Source organism: Neofelis nebulosa, chromosome 1, assembly GCF_028018385.1.
Source record: "Neofelis nebulosa isolate mNeoNeb1 chromosome 1, mNeoNeb1.pri, whole genome shotgun sequence".
In the NCBI taxonomy this organism is placed as follows: Eukaryota; Metazoa; Chordata; class Mammalia; order Carnivora; family Felidae; genus Neofelis; species Neofelis nebulosa.
Window position 1 is genome coordinate 130,510,487 of NC_080782.1, and position 18,965 is coordinate 130,529,451.

Sequence of the window (18,965 nt, forward strand, 5' to 3'; positions counted from 1 at the left end):
TTTTCTCCCTCTCTGCCCGTCCCCAGTACTCGTGCATGTGCACATGCGCATGCTGTTTCTGTCTCTCTCTGCCTCTCGTGTGTATGCATGCTCTCTCAAAATAAGTAAATAAACAAACAAACAAAAAAACCCAATATGCTCTAACTGCAGCATTCCAGAGAGAAGTGGAGTAAAGGGCACTCTAAAACATAGTTGTCCCCCTCATTCATCCCATAGCTATTTAGTGCACACAGAGTCCTACTTTTATATATGCATATATATGTGTGTATATATATATATATATGTGTATATATATATATATATTAATGTTTACTTATTTACATTGAGAGAGAGAGAGCACACATGCAAGCAGAGAGGGGCAGAGAGAGAGGGAGAGAGAGAATCTCAAACAGGCTTTGCATTGTCATTGCAGAGGCTGATGCAGGGCTCGATCTCATAAACCATGAGATCATGACCTCAGCTGAAATCGAGAGTTGGATCGTTAACTGACTGAGCCACCCAGGCGCCCCTGTTGAATATGTATTTTTTTTTTAATTTTTTTTTTTTTTTTACATTTATTTATTTTTGAGACAGAGAGAGACAGAGCATGAACGGGGGAGGGGCAGAGAGAGAGGGAGACACAGAATCGGAAGCAGGCTCCAGGCTCTGAGCCATCAGCCCAGAGCCCGACGCGGGGCTCGAACTCACAGACCGTGAGATCGTGACCTGAGCCGAAGTTGGACGCTCAACTGACCGAGCAACCCAGGCGCCCCTGAATATGTATTTTTTAACATAATATAGCTATCTGCATATAACAGCAGATACCCTCATCTCTTCAATAGAGACAACCCAATTTCCATCCAAAGGCCCTTGTTCTCTGAGTCCAGATTCACACGGTGATATCCTTTGTTAATTGGTCTAGCTAGATCTGCTTTGTCACATATTTGACAAAGTTGTGGGCTAAATACTAAATTTAATCATTCCTGAGATAACTGATACATAGTTGTGGAAAAACAACAAAAACACCAACAAAACTAAAACTGTTTGGTGTGGAGGAGAGAGGAAGGTAGCATTGTTCCAAAACTTACACCATACGTTGCTAGGCAAGTACAGTGTAAGGTAAATGGCAAAACCAGCAAGTATGTGGGCCTTCATCTGTTGACTTCCTTGCAAATGGAGTGAATTCTTTGGTAAGCCAAATGAAAATTTTCAGTTCTGTCAACTAGGATTGTTTTCCTTGTCTGTTGTTTTAAGTTAAGGTTAACACTGAGAGGACATCTGGAAGGAGTTTTAAGGGAAGGCAGTTCTGTGTTGCCTTAGCATAAGGATCAGTAAGCTATGGTTAGTAGGCCCAGTGCTGCCTGCTTTTGTATGGCCTGTGAGCTAAAAATGTTTTTTATATTTTTAAATGGTGGGAAAAAAATATTGTGGCCTGTGAAAATTATAGGAAACTCAAATTCAGTGTCCGTAAATAAAGTTTTATTGGGACACAGACGACACACCCATTTGTTTCTGTGTTGTTTGTAGCTGCTTTTGCTGCTACAATAGGAGAGTGGAATAGCTGTGACCGTAGGGCCTGCAAAGCCTAAAATATTTACTCTGTGGCTTGGAAAAAGCTGGTCATCTCCTGTCTTAGCAGATCCCTGGTGGATAGTTGAGATTGAGTATTGTTTTAGGATTCAATTTAGTTTACATGGTCCCTATTTACTGTGGTGGTAGTTAGGGTTTTTTGATTGTGGAATGTGTGTGTGCATGTGTATGAATAGATATAAATAAATTTTAAAAATACATAAAAAACAGATGTGGTCTGGGCATTGGCTTAGCTTAAGTTAGGGATTCAGACTTCACTGGTCACCTGTACCTTGAAGGTACGGTGAAGGGGGGCAAGAATTTCCAGAAAAGCTGGGGGAGAGGTAAGGCTGGAAGCTCATCAGATAGTTTCAGTGAGTGTTCATCATGTACGAATTAATTCTTCTGCTTCTCAGTCAATCCCCTCACCCCCAAATCCTGCTCTTTTCCTTGCCTTGGGTAACGTACCACTGTCATCGCCTTTTCCAGAAACCTCCAAGTTGTCCTTGATTCCTCTGTTTTACTTCTCACATCTGGCTGGCCCCAAGAGTCTACTTCCTTAACATCTTTAAATTTAAATGCTTTCTCTATATTATCTGTATTCCTAGTATTACTGCCTTAATCCAGGTTTTCACTTTTCACTGATTTATTGCAGCAACCTTCTCGTTTGCTTCCTGACTTCCCTCTAAACTACAAATCTGATTTTGTCCCTTAAAACTTTTTAGTTGTGTTTCATTTTTTGTACTGTTCTTCTAACTAGGGATTCTTCTGTAACATCTGAAGCACTGCTTTGTAGCCAGCTACTCCCTTGGGAGTTTGTTGCTGTGTTTAGATGTTGTTTATTACTGTGTTTGTGCCAAGTTATAATGCATTGTACTAATGATTTTGTGGTGGTTCAGACAAGGAAAGATGGTGAGTTCAACTGGATCGTGTCATGGTAGGTTGTTAATTTAAGCCGGCCAAACCAGTAAGAGCCCTGGCATAGTAGTTAGTGTCATGTCTTCACTGTGAGATGTATCTGGTGGATCCCATCTATGTAATTAATCCATATGAAAGAGTTTGTTTACAGTATAAGTATTTTGTTCCAAATCTCAGCAGTCATTATACTGCATACACATTTACTGTAGATTTCAATTAAGTTACTTAAACCACAAATAAGATAGATTGCAAAAGTTAACAAGTGAGGACTCTTTATTCTTTTTTTTTTTTTTAAAGTTTATTTATTTATTTTGAGAGAGAAAGGGAGAGAGGAAGTCCAAGCAGAGTCCTTGTTAGTGCAGAGTCTGATGCTGGGCTTAATCTCACAAATGGTAAGATTATGACCTGAGCTGAGATCCAGTCGGACACTTAACCGACTGAGCCACCTGGGTGCCCCAGCAAGTGAGGACTCTTTAAATTTTTTTTTAATGTTTTTTATTTATTCTAGAGAGAGAGAGAAAGAGAGTGAGAGACACGGAGCAGGAATGGGGGGAGGGGCAGAGCGAGAGAGGGGCACAAAATCTGAAGCAGGCTCCAGGCTCTGACCTGTCAGCACAGAGCCCGACGCGAGGCTCGAATTCACAAGCTTGAGATCATGAACTGAGCCGAAGGTGGACACCTAACCAACTGAGCCACCCAGGTGCCCCTATTATTTTTTTTTTTTAATTTTTTTAATAAGGACCTCTAGCTGGCATGGTAGTATATGGTTGTATTTCCCTAAACTAGCAACTATAAATACTTGGAATTATTAAATCCATTTAGTATAACATATTCATAAGCATTTCCTGTGTTAGTATTATCAAAGTCATATTGTAGAAGTGGTTTGTAAATATGAAACTAGACCTGAGATAACATATTTCTAGGATCGACTACAACATTGTTCGTGAATTATTATGAATACATCATAGTCTTATATTAATGTTATTTTATTTAAAAAATGTTTTTAATGTTTATTTTTGAGAGAGAGAGCACAAGCAGGGGAGGGGCAGAGAGAAAGGGAGAATCTTGCAGAATCTGAAGCAGGCTTTAGGCTCTGAGCTGTTAGCCCAGAGCCTCATACAGGATGTGAACCCAGGAACCTCAAGATCATGACCTGAGCTGAAGTAGGAGGCTTAGCTGACTGAGCCACCCAGGTGCCCCATGTTATGTTAATGTTACTTTAAATTTTATTTTGTATTTAATTTTTAAAGTTGTTTCTGTTTTACAGTTAGGTAAAACTTAAGAGCTATAAATATAATGAGTTCATACCTAATTTTATGTTTTAGTATTTTTTTAATGTAATAAAGTCATCACTCAAGATCTGGGAGATTTCATTTTCTTTGCAGAGGTCTTTTTATATTTTCCAGATCTGATAAACAATCCCACAGGTCTGGTCTGATTTCATGTATCTCTCCAGTCTTAACTTTTATTTTGTACTCCCCCAACCCTATTTTCCACCTGTACTTGATACACCTGTATTCCCTGGTTGTGCTGTGCTCTCTCTTCTTGGCTGTTGCACTTGTTCTCTCTGCTTAGAACCAACCTCCCTCTTTTGCCTTCTTCCCTTTCCTTCCTCCTTCCCTACTGCCATCTTTCTCTAGTCTGGGTAGCTGCACCCAAATCTTGGAGATGAGTACTTTTATTTATTTGTTTTTTAAAAAATATTTTTTTAACGTTTATTCATTTTTAAGAGAGAGAGAAACAGAGTGCGAATGGGGGAGGGGCAGAGAGAGAGAGGGAGACACAATCTCAGCACAGAGCCTAATGCGGGGCTCAAACCCATGAATGGCGAGATCATGACCTGAGCCAGAGTTGGACACTTAACCTGAAGACTGAGTCACCCAGGCGCCCCAGAGTACTTTTATTTTTAATATCCTTAACATTAGTGCAGTGTCTGGCACAGTATATGCTCTGGTTAAGTAATTGGTGAATGAACTAAGAGTGTTAACATTGTACCTTATGTGTTGTATAGGTCTATACTGAAAGATAGTTTTTAAAATGACAATTGTAAAACCTTCAAAATTCCTTCTGACTTTTGTCCGAATATGTTACAAGTCTGAATTAGAAAATATTTTGAAAGTATGTTTACTCTTCTTACTTACAGTTTGATCTTTCAAAGTAAATATTCTTTGTGCCATGATAAACAACCCGTAACTTCTAAGTTATTATTAAAGAGCAGTAGCCTTAAATGGCCTTAACCTTCTTAAAGCAGTATTCCTGTTTACATTTAACTGGAACCTTATTAACAGAATTTAGAGTTAATAAAGTGGGTTAAGTTACCAACTCTTGATTGTAGCTCAGGTCATGATCTCACTCTCATGGGATTGAGCCCTGCATCAGGCTCTGTACTGAGCTTGGAGCCTGCTTGAATCCCCTGTCTGTCTCTGCCCTTCTGCTCAACTGCATGCTCTCTCTCTCTCTCTCAAAATAAATAAACTTAAAAAAAAAAAAAAAGAAACGGGGTACTTTGTTACCATCCGTTTTTTCACATATGCAAATTATGATGAAATTACTGAGAAATTCCTTTTTAGTGTGCACTCCAAGGATCTTTTGCTGTATAATGTTGTTAAACTTTTGCTTAATGTGGTATATGCATTTTTAAGTAAAAAAATTGCTTTTATTTTGCAGTTTGGACTTGTATTCTTTTCTCTTGGCTTCCTCAGGTACTGCAAATGAAAGCAGTCTTACAGTGCTCTGTTGAACAGATCATTTCTTTCTGGATGTTGTAGACTGAAATATTCAGTTTTTACACCTTCCCACTTTGCCAAGTATGATTCTGAGATTTTACAGTCTAGCACTTACATTTGGTGAACATTTGAGAGTACAGGGTTTAAGTAAAAATAGAAATTGATCATTTCTGTATGGTTTTTTTTCTTGAACATATGTTGTTTTACTTTTAGATAAACTCTTGTAGAAAAATTGCTTTAAAAGCAACAGAGTTCATTTAATATCACTATTAATGCCTTTATTGGATTGATAATATATTGAATACAGTATAAAGAAGACCTACTCTCTTATTGTTATCAGATATAATTGAAAGTCTTAGGAAATGGGAGACTATCTGTGGGTAGAAAATGATGGGCCACATCATATTTTGAAACCCAACTTTTAGTGAGTATTACCACTGACTCTTAGGGCAATAACACTACAGTTGTGACCTTTATGAAACTCATCACATGTTTTGAGTATGTGTCGTATGCCTGCCACTGTGTTAATCACCACAGGGGTTAAAGAGTAAGTGAAATGATGTTTATGTGGCTCTTACTCTCTAGAGGCTTATAATAAGGAGGTGAGTAGGGAGAGTCCCTAGAATATCAGTAAATAATCCTAATGTAATACAAGTGTTAAGTGCCAGATGAGATACAAAGAAATTCTTTGGAAAGTAAGTGATTTTAGTGACAGAGGAATCTTGGAGGGCTTTTTGGAGGAAGTGGGGTATGCAGTGAACTTTGAAATGGATGTGTTTAGAAATGGAGAGAAGGAAGGATATTCTAAGTAGAGGGACTAGTTTTTGAGTAAATATGTAGATCTGGACGTGTGTAGGTTATTTTTAGGCTCAGATAAACCCTGAAGGTTTTATAGAAATAGGTAAGAATTTAAAAAGCTGTGGACAGTTTTAAATCCTGGGATGAGAATTTAGGATTAGGATTTTCCATAGAGCTTGGAGTTTTTTATTTTTATTTTTATTTTTTACAAATTTTTTTTTAACGTTTATTTATTTTTGAGACAGAGACAGAGCATGAACGGGGGAGGGGCAGAGAGAGAGGGAGACACAGAATTGGAAGCAGGCTCCAGGCTCCGAGCCATCAGCCCAGAGCCCGACGCGGGGCTCGAACTCACGGACCGCGAGATCGTGACCTGAGCCGAAGTCGGACGCTCAACCGACTGAGCCACCCAGGCGCCCCATGGAGTTTTTGATTTTTAAGCAGAAGAATGTTTTAAGTACTTCTGTTTCATAAAAATATGAAAGTAATTATCAACTCATATATTACAGAAGTTTCCAATAGGAGACCTTAGTGGGTTTTAGATATTGCATGCTTTGAAAGCAAGAAACTGAATCAAAAGATTTTTCTCCTTCTTTTTTTTAATTTTTAATTTTTTTTAAAGTTTATTTTGAGAGAGACAGAAACAGCAGGAGACGGGGAGAGAGAGAGAGAGAGAGAGAGAGAGAGAGAGAGAATCCCAAGCAGGCTCCATGCTGTCAGCACAGTCCTATTGCAGGGATCAAACTCACAAGCCATGAGATCACAATCCAAGCTGAAGCCAAGATTGGACACTTAACCAACTGAGGCACCTAGGTGCCCCAAGGTTGTTTTCTTTCTAAAAGGAACTGTAAACTTTGACTTTTAACCATCGTTTCCACCCATTCATTCATCTTTAAAGATGAAAATAGACTTCTCAGTTTATTTGTCCATATGCTTTTAGAATTTGGTAGTAACTTTTTGAGAGAAGTTTAAACTAGTTAAATTTGGTTTGCATATTTCTCAAGTATTAGTAAAAGCCCAAGAAATATAATTTTACTTGGTTTTGGTTCTGAAAATGGTTTTGGTGTGTAAAACTGTGCAGGACTACTGGGAGAAGGAGCATTTTAGGATTATTATTGAGAGAAATATTATCTAAAAGGAAGCAGCTGGTTATAAGTAATATGAATAGTCATATTCTTATGTTCACACTTAAGTGTTGAGCATACTTGTGTGTGTAATAAACATTTCTTGAATTGAGACTTAAAATTATCTAGATTTAAAAAAAAAAAATCTTTAAGTAGGCACCACTCCCAGTGTGGGGTTTGAACTCACAACCCTGAGATGAAAAGTTGCATGTTTTACCAGTTGAGCCAGCCAGTTGCCCCTGTCTAGTATTTTAAAAAGAATACATTTATCAGTAACCCATTTGGAAAATACTGTTTCAAATGACTTCTTGAACAATTGAATGTGTGTGTAATGACATAATAAACATTGGTTGTGGTATTGTTTGACCTCTAAGATGAGGAAATGAAGTTTTGCTTTATTAGGAAAAGCTTCATAGAGAAAGTGAATTGAGTTATAGTCATAGAATCAGAGTTGTATAGCTTGGCAGATAAGTAAAGACATGTGTTTCAATTCCGATCTAAAATAATTAATGCACACATTAAGTGTCTGCTATATTAAAATTTGTTGCAGATGGTGTCTGATTTTAGTGTAATATGAGTCTTAATTATTCCAGTTTTGAAATACTGGGATTTTGTGATGTTAGGTGAAGAATCTCATGATCTCTAAGTATTATTTTATAGTGAGATAATTGCTCCTTTCTAACCAGGCCCTGAAGTTCATTAGTTTACTTACTGAAGTGATTGTCCACTAGGTTATGTTCTAGGTATGCAAGGCTGAACAAAACAGACAACATTCTCTGATCATGACCTAGTGGGAGAGGAAATATTAATGAACATCAAAAGAAGTGTATACTTAATTATGATTAGGTACTCTGAGGGAAAATGGAATTGTCTACATGAATTTCCTAATGCTGAAAAAAGCACCACAAGTTCAAGAAGCTAAAAAAAGAAAAGATGATTGGTGGCACTGGGAAGGGAGGTTATTCATAAGATATAAAATAAATCTGATGAGATAGGTGGGAGTCACGTCAAGTATGAAGTTACATCATTGCTTTGTAGGCCATTTCAGGACCTTAAAGTTTTTCCTAAGGTAAATGGAAAGCTTATTAAAATGTTTAAAGCAGGGGTTGGGTGATATGATCTGGTTTGTGTTTTAAAAAGATCTCTTTGGAGGCACCTGGATGGTTTGGTGGTTGAGCTTCTGACTCTTTTTTCTTTTTTTTTTTTTTTAACGTATATTTATTTATCTTGAGAGAGAAAGAAAGAGAGGGAAAGTGAGTGCGAGCTCATGATAGGACTCTCTGGGGAGATGGGGAGGGACAGAGAGAGAGGGAGAGAGAGAATCTCATAAACTATGAGATCATGACCTGAGCCAAAACCAAAAGTTGGACGCTTAAATGACTGAGCCACCTGTGTGCCCCTTGAGCATCCCAGTCTTGATTTTGGCTCAGGTCATGATCCTAGGGTCATGGAATTGAGCTCCACGTTGGGCTCTGCTGAGTGTGGAGCCCACTCAAGATTCTCTCTGTTCCTCTGCCCCTCTCCCCCACTCATGTTCTCTCTCTCTCTCTCTCTCTCTCAAATTAAAAAAAAAAAAAGCTACTTTTCCTCTAAAAAAAAATTAGATCACTTTGCTGTATGAAATGTGGATTAGAAAACAAGGGAACCAGGAATCCAATTGTAACATTTGTTCAAGGAGATAAAGTAATAGCTTGTTTTGACTAGTGGCTGAGCAGAAAGAAGTGAACAGATAAATTAAAAATATATTTTGGAACCAATTTGACAATAAATTTCATATATTAATAAAAAAATTTAAAAAAAAGTTATAAAAAATATATATATATTTTGGGAGGCTGTGGTTATGGGTTGGTTGTGGAGAGAGGTTAAAGGGAGGATTGAACAAGAGCAGTTGGTTGATAGGATGAGGATTACTGGAGCAGGAGTTCCTGGCAGTAGGGAAAAACAGATTAAGGAATCAATTCGGGATGTATTAAGATTGAGATCCCTCAAAGAACATGATCAAAGAGGTTCTCTATCTCAAAGAGAAAAATTTGATAATGGTGCATATTTGGGTATTTGTATTGTAGGTATATAGGTGTTTTTTTTGTTTTTTTAAGTTTGTTTATTTTAAGAGAGAGAGAGGGACAGAGAATCCCACGCAGGGTCTGCACTGTCAGCACAGAGCCTGACACTGGGTTCCATCCCACACACCTTGAGACCATGACTTAAGGTCAAGAGTCAGATGCTTAAACCACTGAGCCACCCAGGTGCCCCTGTGTACACATAGTATTTTAAGCCATGAGAATGTAAGGAGAGAATGTAGACTGAATCAGAATAAGACCCATGGCTGAGCACAGAGAAGCATCAACTTCTAAGAAGTCTGGTAGGTAAAATGGGAGGAGACCGAGGTGGTGGGAAAACTGTGAGGGCTGGAGTTGCAGAAACCAAAAGTATATTAAGGAGGAGGGAGCCTGTATGATGATGTCCTGCATTTGACGTTGTGGTCAAAGTTGAGTGAGCTCCAGAGGTGTCCGGAGGGATTCTAGTATTTGCTGTAGTAACCTCATCAGCCTGCCAAGACAGTGAATATTTGACTTCCACTTGAACTAAATCAGTTTAGATATAAGAAATTTGCCATATGACATCATAGGTGAAGAAACATACGATATATTTTGGAAATACTGATCTATTCATTAAATCTGACTGGGGACACACCTGCAACTAGAGGAACAGCTTGCGTGATCTGTGAAGATTTCTTTGATGCCTAGAATGTGTGTGATCACCTTTCAGGATTCAGTGTTTATAACAGATAACCTGGTGGTTTTGTACTGTAATGCCAATAGGGCATTTCAGAAGGTGGACACAAAAAAGAAGGAAGAACAGTTGAAGCTTCTCAAGGAGAAACATGGAATCAACACAGATCAACAAAATAAACATTTTCTGCATTTTCATGTTGGACTAAAACCTATAAATGACCACTGTCACCCTTTTTTTTTTTGTTTTTAATTAATACTGAATGTTGTGGTTTCTTGAGATTCAAAACGACATGCTTGAAATTTTGATACATGTTATGTGGATACATGTTAGAATTATTATGTGAATAAACTTGCAGCTTTTTGTTAAAAAAAAAAGTATATTAAGGAGCCATTAGTGGCTGGATGTGTTGAATGGTAGGTCAACTAAGATGATTAAGTGTCTGTTGGATTTAGTAATATGCAAATCACTAGTGATCTTGGCAAAGTGGAGTGTGGGAAGTTGAAAACAGTATGTTGGGAAGTTGGAAACAATAGAAGGTTGAATAGTGATTGGATATGTTTTGGAAAACAATTTGTCTATATCTACTAAAATTGAAGATACCATGGGCTCCTGCGTGGCTCAGTCAGTCAAGCATTTGACTCTTGGTTTTTGCTCAGGTGATGGTCTCACAGTTTGTGGGTTCAAGGCCTGCATTGGACTTTTTACGATCAGCACAGAGTCTGCTTTGGATCTTCTATCTCGCTCGTGCACATGCTCTCTCAAAACTAAACAAACATTAAAAAAAAACAACATTGAAGATGCTTGCATCCTAGAAATTCCACTTGTAGGTGTCTATTCTAGAAAAGGTTTCACTCATTGGCATAAGAGAAATGCCAATTCACTACAGCTCTGTGTTGGCAGAAAAAGGGGAAACTAAATATCCATCAACTGGACAGTGGTAAGTTGTGTGAATACACCTTGGTGAAAATAAATGTACTACAGTAACATGTATCAACATGGATTAACCTCATAACATAATGCTGAGAATTAGAAAGCCTCAGTCTTTAGAATATACCCTTTTTAAATGTTGAAAAATATGCAAAACAGTGTTAAGGATATATACATAAGTTATAAAAATATAAAAGGAATTTATGGGAATGATTATCACCAAAATCAGAATAGTGGCTCTCACTTATAAGGTGGAGTGAGCACAAGAGATGTGATCCAGTGATGGTATACAATAGCCTTTCACTATATTGGCAATGCTATATTTCCTGAGGTGGTTCGTGACTAACACAAGTGTTTATTGCTTCTTACCCTATTTCAGGTAACTTTTTATGACACGAATGGTTGCAGAGGAAGTAGAGAATCGCCAAGAGTCCTTTTGAGAAGCTTGGCCATGAACGAAAATAGAGAAGAGAAAAGATAGAATGGTAGCTGGAGAGAGAGATGGGATCAAGGAAGCCTTTTTCTTTTTCTTTCTTTTTAAGTTTATTTGTTTTTAGAGTGGGAGAGCATGAGCAGGGAAGGGGTGGAGAGAGAGAATCCCAAGCAGGCTCTGCGCTGACAGTGCAGAGCCTGATGGAGGGCGCGAACTCACGAACTGACTCACGAACTGTGAGGTCAAGACATGAGCTGAAATCAAGAGTCAGAGACTTAACCGATGGAGCCACCCAGGCACCCTGAGTCTGTTTCTTTTTTTGAAGAAGAATTTGATCTCAAGGTTCGTGAGTTCAACCCCTGTCAGGCTTTACACTGGCACCGTGGGATTGTGGCCTCTCGCTCTGCCCCTCCCCACTTGGGTGCACACTCCCTCTCTCCCTTTCTCTCTCTCTCTCTCTCTCTCTCTCTCTCTCTCTTTCTCTCAAGTATATATAAACTTTTTTTAAATAAAGGAAGAATATGCTTGGGTGCTGGTAGAAAGGATTCATTAGAGAGGGAGAAGTTGAAGTTGCTAGAGAGAAGTCAGTAACTGATAAAGGTCTAGAACGTAGTAAAATGGACATACTTGTTCTTTCACAGAAAAGAGATACTTTTTCTTTTTTACCCAGAGGAAATAAGAGAATGGATTCAGATGCTGGTAGTTTGAAAGTTCATGGTTGATTGATGAGAAAATTTCTGTCTCTTGTTTAATTTTCTGTTTTTAATCTCTGTTCACTAAGACAAGGCCATTTGTGGGATGCAAGTTAGGAGAGAGAGTCCTAGGACTCCATGAAAATACTTGTGAGAAGTAGGAAAGAACATTCATCTGTGAAAACTAGTAAGATTTTGGGAATCTTTGAGGGCCTAGTTGAGAGTGAGTTATGAAAAATGATTATAAGAAATTCTGCTTATGTATAAAGATACAACGAAGAAAGCACAACCAGAATGGAGTTATCTTTGCTTCCGTGTTTTTCATGGCAGTATTTTAAACCTAAAGGCTGTAGAAGTCTTATTTCTGACTTTGGGGCAAGATCCTTCTCTGCAAAATACTGTTTTGGGACCTGATGGTTTGTTACTATTGGCTTTGCTCTCCAGGTGTACAATATTTGTTTCTCTACCTTTTAGGAAATAACCTCTTCAGATTCTCACAGAGAAATCCTGCCAAATGAGGCCAAGGGAGATTTCAGTACACATGAGGCTTTTTGCTTTAATACAGTGCATTGTGATACAATTACAGTTTAATAGCATTTGTTGTAAACTGGATTCTAAAATGATCATGCTCTTAGCTCTAGTCTCATTTAGATTTTTAGAGTTTAAATAATTTAATAATCTGGTAGTTGAACAGCTCCATTTGTCAGTAGTATAGATGTTCTGAGACAATAATTGAAAAAAACATTGTAGTAGGTTCTGAACATCATTTGAAAGAGGCAAGTTAAAGGTCACATTTTGCTTTTAATCTTTTTAAAATTTAAATTTGAAACGTTCTAAGACTGCATGTGTTTATTAAAATATTATAGAAGGTGGCTTTCTGCTTCATTGGGAATGCACATTAAACCTTTTTTTTTTTTTTTACTGTGTGCTTATTGTAATTTTTTTATTGTGGAAAAATATCCATAACATAAAAGTTATTAGTCATTTTAAGTGTGTAGCTCAATGGCATTAAGTATATTCACAGTATTGTGAAACCATCACCATTGTCTGTTTACAGGTCTTTTTCATCATCCCAAACAAAAACTGTATACCCATTAAACATAATTCCCATTCCTCCTTATCCCTAGCCCCTGGCAACCACAATTCTCCTTTCTCTTTCTGTGAATTTTCTATGCACCTCATATAAGTGGGATCATACACTATTTGTTTTTTTGTGACTGTCCCATTTCACTTTGCGAAATATCCTCAAGGTTCATCCATGTTGTAGCATGTCAAAATTTCATTCTTTTTTAAGGCCAAATAATATTCCATTGCATATATGTGCCACATTTTGTTTATCCATTCATCTTTTGATAGACACTTGTGTTGCTTCTACCTTTTGACTGTTGTGGATAATGGGGCTATGAGCATTGGTGTACCTGAGTCCCTGCTTTCAGTTCTTTTGGGTATAGACATAGTATAATTGCCAGATCACATGAAATTCTTTTATGCTTTTTGAGTAACCACCAAACTGTTTTCCACTCCATCTGCACCATTTTACATTTCCATCAGCAATGAATGCTCAAGCATTCTAATTTCTCAACTTTCTTTTTTTTTTTTAATTTTTTTTTTTCAACGTTTTTTATTTATTTTTGGGACAGAGAGAGACAGACAGAGCATGAACGGGGGAGGGGCAGAGAGAGGGAGACACAGAATCGGAAACAGGCTCCAGGCTCCGAGCCATCAGCCCAGAGCCCGACGCGGGGCTCGAACTCACAGAGCGCGAGATCGTGACCTGGCTGAAGTTGGACGCTTAACCGACTGCGCCAACCAGGCGCCCCTCTAATTTCTCAACTTTCTTAACAGCAGTTTTTGTTTGTTTGTTTGTTTGTTTGTTTGTTTGTTTTGGTAATAGCCATCCTAATGAGTGGTGAAGTGGTATCTCATTGTGGTTTTGATTTGTGTTTCCCTAATGACTAATGATGTTGAGCGTCTTTTCATATATTGCTCATTTAAAATTTTTTAAAAACGTTTTTATTTATTTTTGAGAGTGAGAGAGAGGAAGACAGTGTGAACGGGAGAGGGTCAGAGAGAGACGGAGACCCTGAGTCAGGCTTCAGGCTCCGAGCTGTCAGCACACAGCCCAATACAGGGCTTGAACTCAAGGGCCATGAGATCATGACCTGAACCGAAGTTGGACGCTTGACCGACCAAACCACCCAGGTGCCACTATTGGTCATATTTTATTTCTCTTTTCTCTTTTAAAATTTTGTTTCCAGTGTAGGTAACAAAGTATTAATTATTTATTGGCCATTTTAATATCTTCTTTGGAGAAATATTTAAGTCCTTTGCCCATTTTTCAATTGAGTTGTCTTGGCACTCTTAATGAGAATCAGTTATAAATGTAATGTGTTTCTGGACTCTCAGTTCTATTTATTTGATTTATAGGTTTGTAGTAAGTTTTGAAATTGGAAAGTGTGTGTGACTTCCAGCTTGCTCTTTTGCAAGATTGTTTTGTCTGTTCAGGATCCTTTATATTTCCATATGAATTTTAGAATCAGATTGTCAACTTCTGCAAAGAAGTCGGCTGGGGTATTGATAACTGTGTTGAATCTGTAGAGGAGTTTAGGGAGTATGTCCATCTTAATAGTTAAATCTTCCAATCCACAGATATGAGATGTCTTTCCATTTCTTTAGGTCTTCTTTCATTTCTTTCAGTAACATTTTATAGTTTTCAGAGCATGTTTTCTTGTTTTTTGTTAAATTTATTTCTGAGTATTTTATTCCTAGTGACAATACTGCATGTGAGAAGAAAGTATATTCTATTGTTGAGTGGAGTGTTTTATATGTATCTGTTAGGACTAGTTGGCTTATTGTATTGTGTTCAGGTTCATTGTGTCAAATCCCGAGAGACTGTAATGTTTGTCTTTATTTATATTCTTTATCTCTTTAACACCAGATTATTTTAATGGTAGGAGACCTCAGTTGTTTGTGATAGGGAAAAGGCAGTTTAAGCAGAAAGTTGGAGGCCTCTTTTATTTAAGGAAATGCACTGGCCTACAGACCATCAGTAGTAAGGCCACAGATACAGAGGAGCACTTGAGAAATGAGAGTAATCAAGGATCCTTTTCAAGCTGTTAATATTCCATTATTTTTTTTAAAAACAGCTTTATAGAGATACAATTTCATAAAATTCACTTGAAAAAAAATTTTTTTTTAACATTCATCTTTGAGAGACAGAGAGAGACAGAGCGTGAGTGGGGGAGGAGCAGAGAGAGAGAGGGAGACACAGAATCTGAAACAGGCTCCAGGCTCTGAGCTGTCAGCACAGAGCCCGATGCGGGACCTGAACTCACTGACGAGATCGTGACCTGAGCCAAAGTCGGAAGCTTAACCGACTGAGCCACCAATGCGCCCCATAAAATTCACTTTTTAAGGGTACAATTGAACAGTTTTTAAATCAGTTTATAGAGTGTGCAGCCCTCATCACAGTTTAATTGTAGAACATTTCCATCACCCCAAAAACGATCTCTTATGCTCACTTGCAGTCACCCTTCATTTTTTGTTTTATCCTTTATTCTTGTGTAATGGTAAATGCTCAGATACATTCAAATGCTTCTCTCATCTAATTATTATCATCAGAGTAGTATGGGCATTTTATAAAAGATAAAACTGAAATTTAGGGAGGTTACTGAACCTAAAATGTATGTCTAATAAATAATCAGAAATAACAATCATTTATCTTTACATATCTCATGTACTAAATTACCATGCCTCAACTGTTTATAGCTCAATTGAAGTTTGGAACTTAGATTACTTTAAGGTATTTAAGAAATTAGTTAATAGGTAATTGCCTATGTTGGTTTTTGGTTACTAGACATTTTTGAGAATCGTTATTAGCAAGGATACCACTCTACATCTAGATTATCAAATAGTCCTTGCTTATAACTAAACGACAGGTATCACTTGACAATTTGAGGTACTGTGCATTGGGAGATAAAGGGTCCTGTTGAAAATTGATAACCTTTGCCTTTCCCGTGATGATTACAGAAAAATAAGGGAGGACTTCTTTTTGGTTCCAAAATATTCATCCAGTAAATAGTTATTACATACATGCCTGAGTTATTCTTCATACTCTTCTGATATTGTTATTTTTTTTTAATGTTTATTTATTTTCAGAAAGAGAGTGCAAGTGAGAGAGTACTCACACGCACAAGTGGAGGAGGACCAGAGAGTGAGGAGAGAGAGAATCCCAACCAGGCTTCATACTGTCAGCACACAGCCCAACACGTAGGGCTTGATCTCACATACTGTGAGAACAGGACCTGAAGTGAAATGAAGAGTCAGACATTTAACGCACTGAGCCACCCAGGTGCCCCTGAGATTGCTATTCTTAATCCGTCATTGCCCTTCTTTTTTCCCAAGAGGTCCTAAGAATCTTCAGAGAAATATGAATGTCTGAGAGGTGACCTCTTTCTAATTTGCATGGTTCCTCTCTAAATACAGTTTGACTTGACTGGGGCTGCTAGTGGTGGATGAGTCTTTTGTAACAAGTGAAGTGGATGGCGGGGGCTGCCAGTCAAAGCCAACTGTTTCCTTCCTTAAGTCCTCCATTCCTATGTTGTCCATAGTTGAACTCATTTTTGGTCTCTTTAGATACTGGATAAGTGAGAATTAAGATCTAGATAGCATAATATTTGTAGTATAGGAATTTAAAATTATTTATTTAGCTTAATTATAGTTACCCCACAGAAATAAAGAATGGAAAACTCCAGAGAGGCTGAGTATTTCCAGATCAAGATGAAAGAAGGAAGCAGAAACAAGTCCAGAGAGTACTGACAAATTTCTGCAACTGCAGTGCAGTTTACGTATTGCGAAGAGATTGAAAAGAGTTTAGGCATAACCTGCCAGTACAGTTTGGTGGTGATCTTGGAGGAGGAGGCAGAAGACTTGAAGTGGTACTCAGTAGAGTGAGGGTGCACACGTCAGTGTAAGATTTAATCCTATCCAGGGTGCCTGGGTGGCTCATGCGGTTAAGTGTGACACTTCAGCTCAGGTCATGATCTCATGGTTTGTGAGTTCGATCCCTGTATTGGGCTCTGTGTGGACAGCTCAGAGCCTGGAGCCTGCTTCGGATTCTTTGTCTCCTCTCTCTGTTCCTCCCCGACTCGCACTCTGTCTCTCTCTTTCTCTCTCGCTCAAAAATAAATAAAGATTAAAAAAAATTAAAAAAAAAAAGATTTAATCCTAACCTGGTATTCCTCAGTTAAGATATGTGACAAATTGAGGAAGCATAGTTATCACATAATTAAAAGACTGTCACTTTAATAGGAAAATGGACAAAAGACATGAATAGGCAGTTCACAAAAGAAGAAGTATAATGGCTAACACAAAAAAGTACAACCTAGCTATCAGAGAAATTCGGTAGAATGCAGTTGACTGTAAGATGGCCAAGAACTGTCTATGTGTCGTTTTCCGTTTTATCCCTAGCTTCTAGCCCAGTGCCTAGCAATAATGGATAGGCTCATGTATTTTATGAATGAATGAAATAAACAAATGAAATTGGATTTTTTCCCTCTTAGATTGGTGACACAATTTAAAAAGACTCATGCCCTAGGATTGAGAATGGCATGATTAAACGGCAGTCTCATTATTTTGTTGGTAGGCAATCCATTGATTCAGTCTTTTTTTTTTTTTAATCTTTATTTATTTATTTATTTATTTTTTAATTTTTTTTTATTAAAAAAAATTTTTTTTAACGTTTATTTATTTTTGAGACAGAGAGAGACAGAGCATGAACGGGGGAGGGGCAGAGAGAGAGGGAGACACAGAATCGGAAGCAGGCTCCAGGCTCTGAGCCATCAACCCAGAGCCCGATGTGGGGCTCGAACCCACGGACTGCGAGATCCTGACCTGAGCTGAAGTCGGACACTTAACCGACTGAGCCACCCAGGTGCCCCTAATCTTTATTTATTTTTGAGAGGGAGACAGAATGTGAACAAGAGCAGAGAGAGAGGGAGACACAGACTCCGAAGCAGGCTCCAGGCTCTGAGCTGTCAGCACAGAGTGTGATGCAGGGCTCGAACTCACAAACCGTGAGGTCATGACCTGAGCCGAAGTCAGACCCTTGGCTGACTGAGTCACCCAGGCCCCCCCCCCAATTGTTTTTTTTTAATTTTTAAAATATTTACTTATTATTGAGAAACAGACAGAGCATGAGCATGGGAGGAGCAGAGAGAGGGGGAGACACAGAATCCGAAGCAGGCTCCAGGCTCTGAGCTGTCAGCACAGAGCCCGACACAGGGCTCAACTCACAAACTGTGAGATCATGACCTGAGTGGAAGTCGGACGCCTTACCGACTGAGCCACCCAGGTATCCCTTTTTTAAATTTTTTAATGTTTATTATTTATTTTTGAGAGCGAGAGCGCGCACAAGCCGGGGAGGGGCAGAGAGAGAGGGAGAAACAGAATCTGAAGCAGGCTCTAGGCTCCGAGCTGTCAGCACAGAGCCCAATGCGGGGCTCAAACCCACAAACCTTGAGATCATGACCTGAGCCAAAGTTGGACACTTCACTGACTGAGCCACCCAGGCACCCCTGTTTGTTTGTTTGTGTGTTTGTTTTTGGTGTGTGTGTGTTTTAATGTTTTATTTTGGAGAGAGAGAGAGAGAGAGAGAGAGAGAGGGAATGAGTGGAGAGGGTAGAGAGAGGGAGACAGAGGATCTGAAGTGGGCTCTGCTCTGACAGCGGTGAGCCTGATGTGGGGCTCAAACTCATGGACCACAAGATCATGACCTGGGCTGAAGTTGGGTGCTCAACTGACTGGGCCACCCAGGTGTCCCTGATTCATTCATTTTGGAAAGCACTTTAGTGATATAAATTAAAAGCGATATAGCATATACCCTCACAATAGTTTCACATACATACAAATTCGCTGTAATGTCTGAAATACTAAATTCTGGATATAGCCCAACAATCTATCAGGGGCTTTCTGGTTAAACAAATACTATACAGTCAATAAAAGACTGAAAATTCATATGTATTGATGTGGAACTATGTTCATTGTTTACTAAATGAAATAAGAA

General features: G+C 38.4%; 1 protein-coding gene across 3 annotated transcripts in view; it reads left to right on the forward strand.

The window, feature by feature from the left end:
• AFF4 (ALF transcription elongation factor 4) overlaps nt 1-18,965 on the forward strand; it is a 97,838-nt gene that overhangs the window by 8,254 nt on the left and 70,619 nt on the right. The window contains exon 1 of one of the 3 annotated variants that reach the window (XM_058736475.1): nt 16,424-16,851. The exons of the other annotated variants lie outside the window; for them this stretch is intronic. The gene's annotated coding sequence lies outside the window, so the exon portion shown is untranslated. Of the gene's footprint in view, nt 1-16,423; nt 16,852-18,965 lie in introns of those variants that run through there. 3 annotated transcript variants of the gene reach the window in all.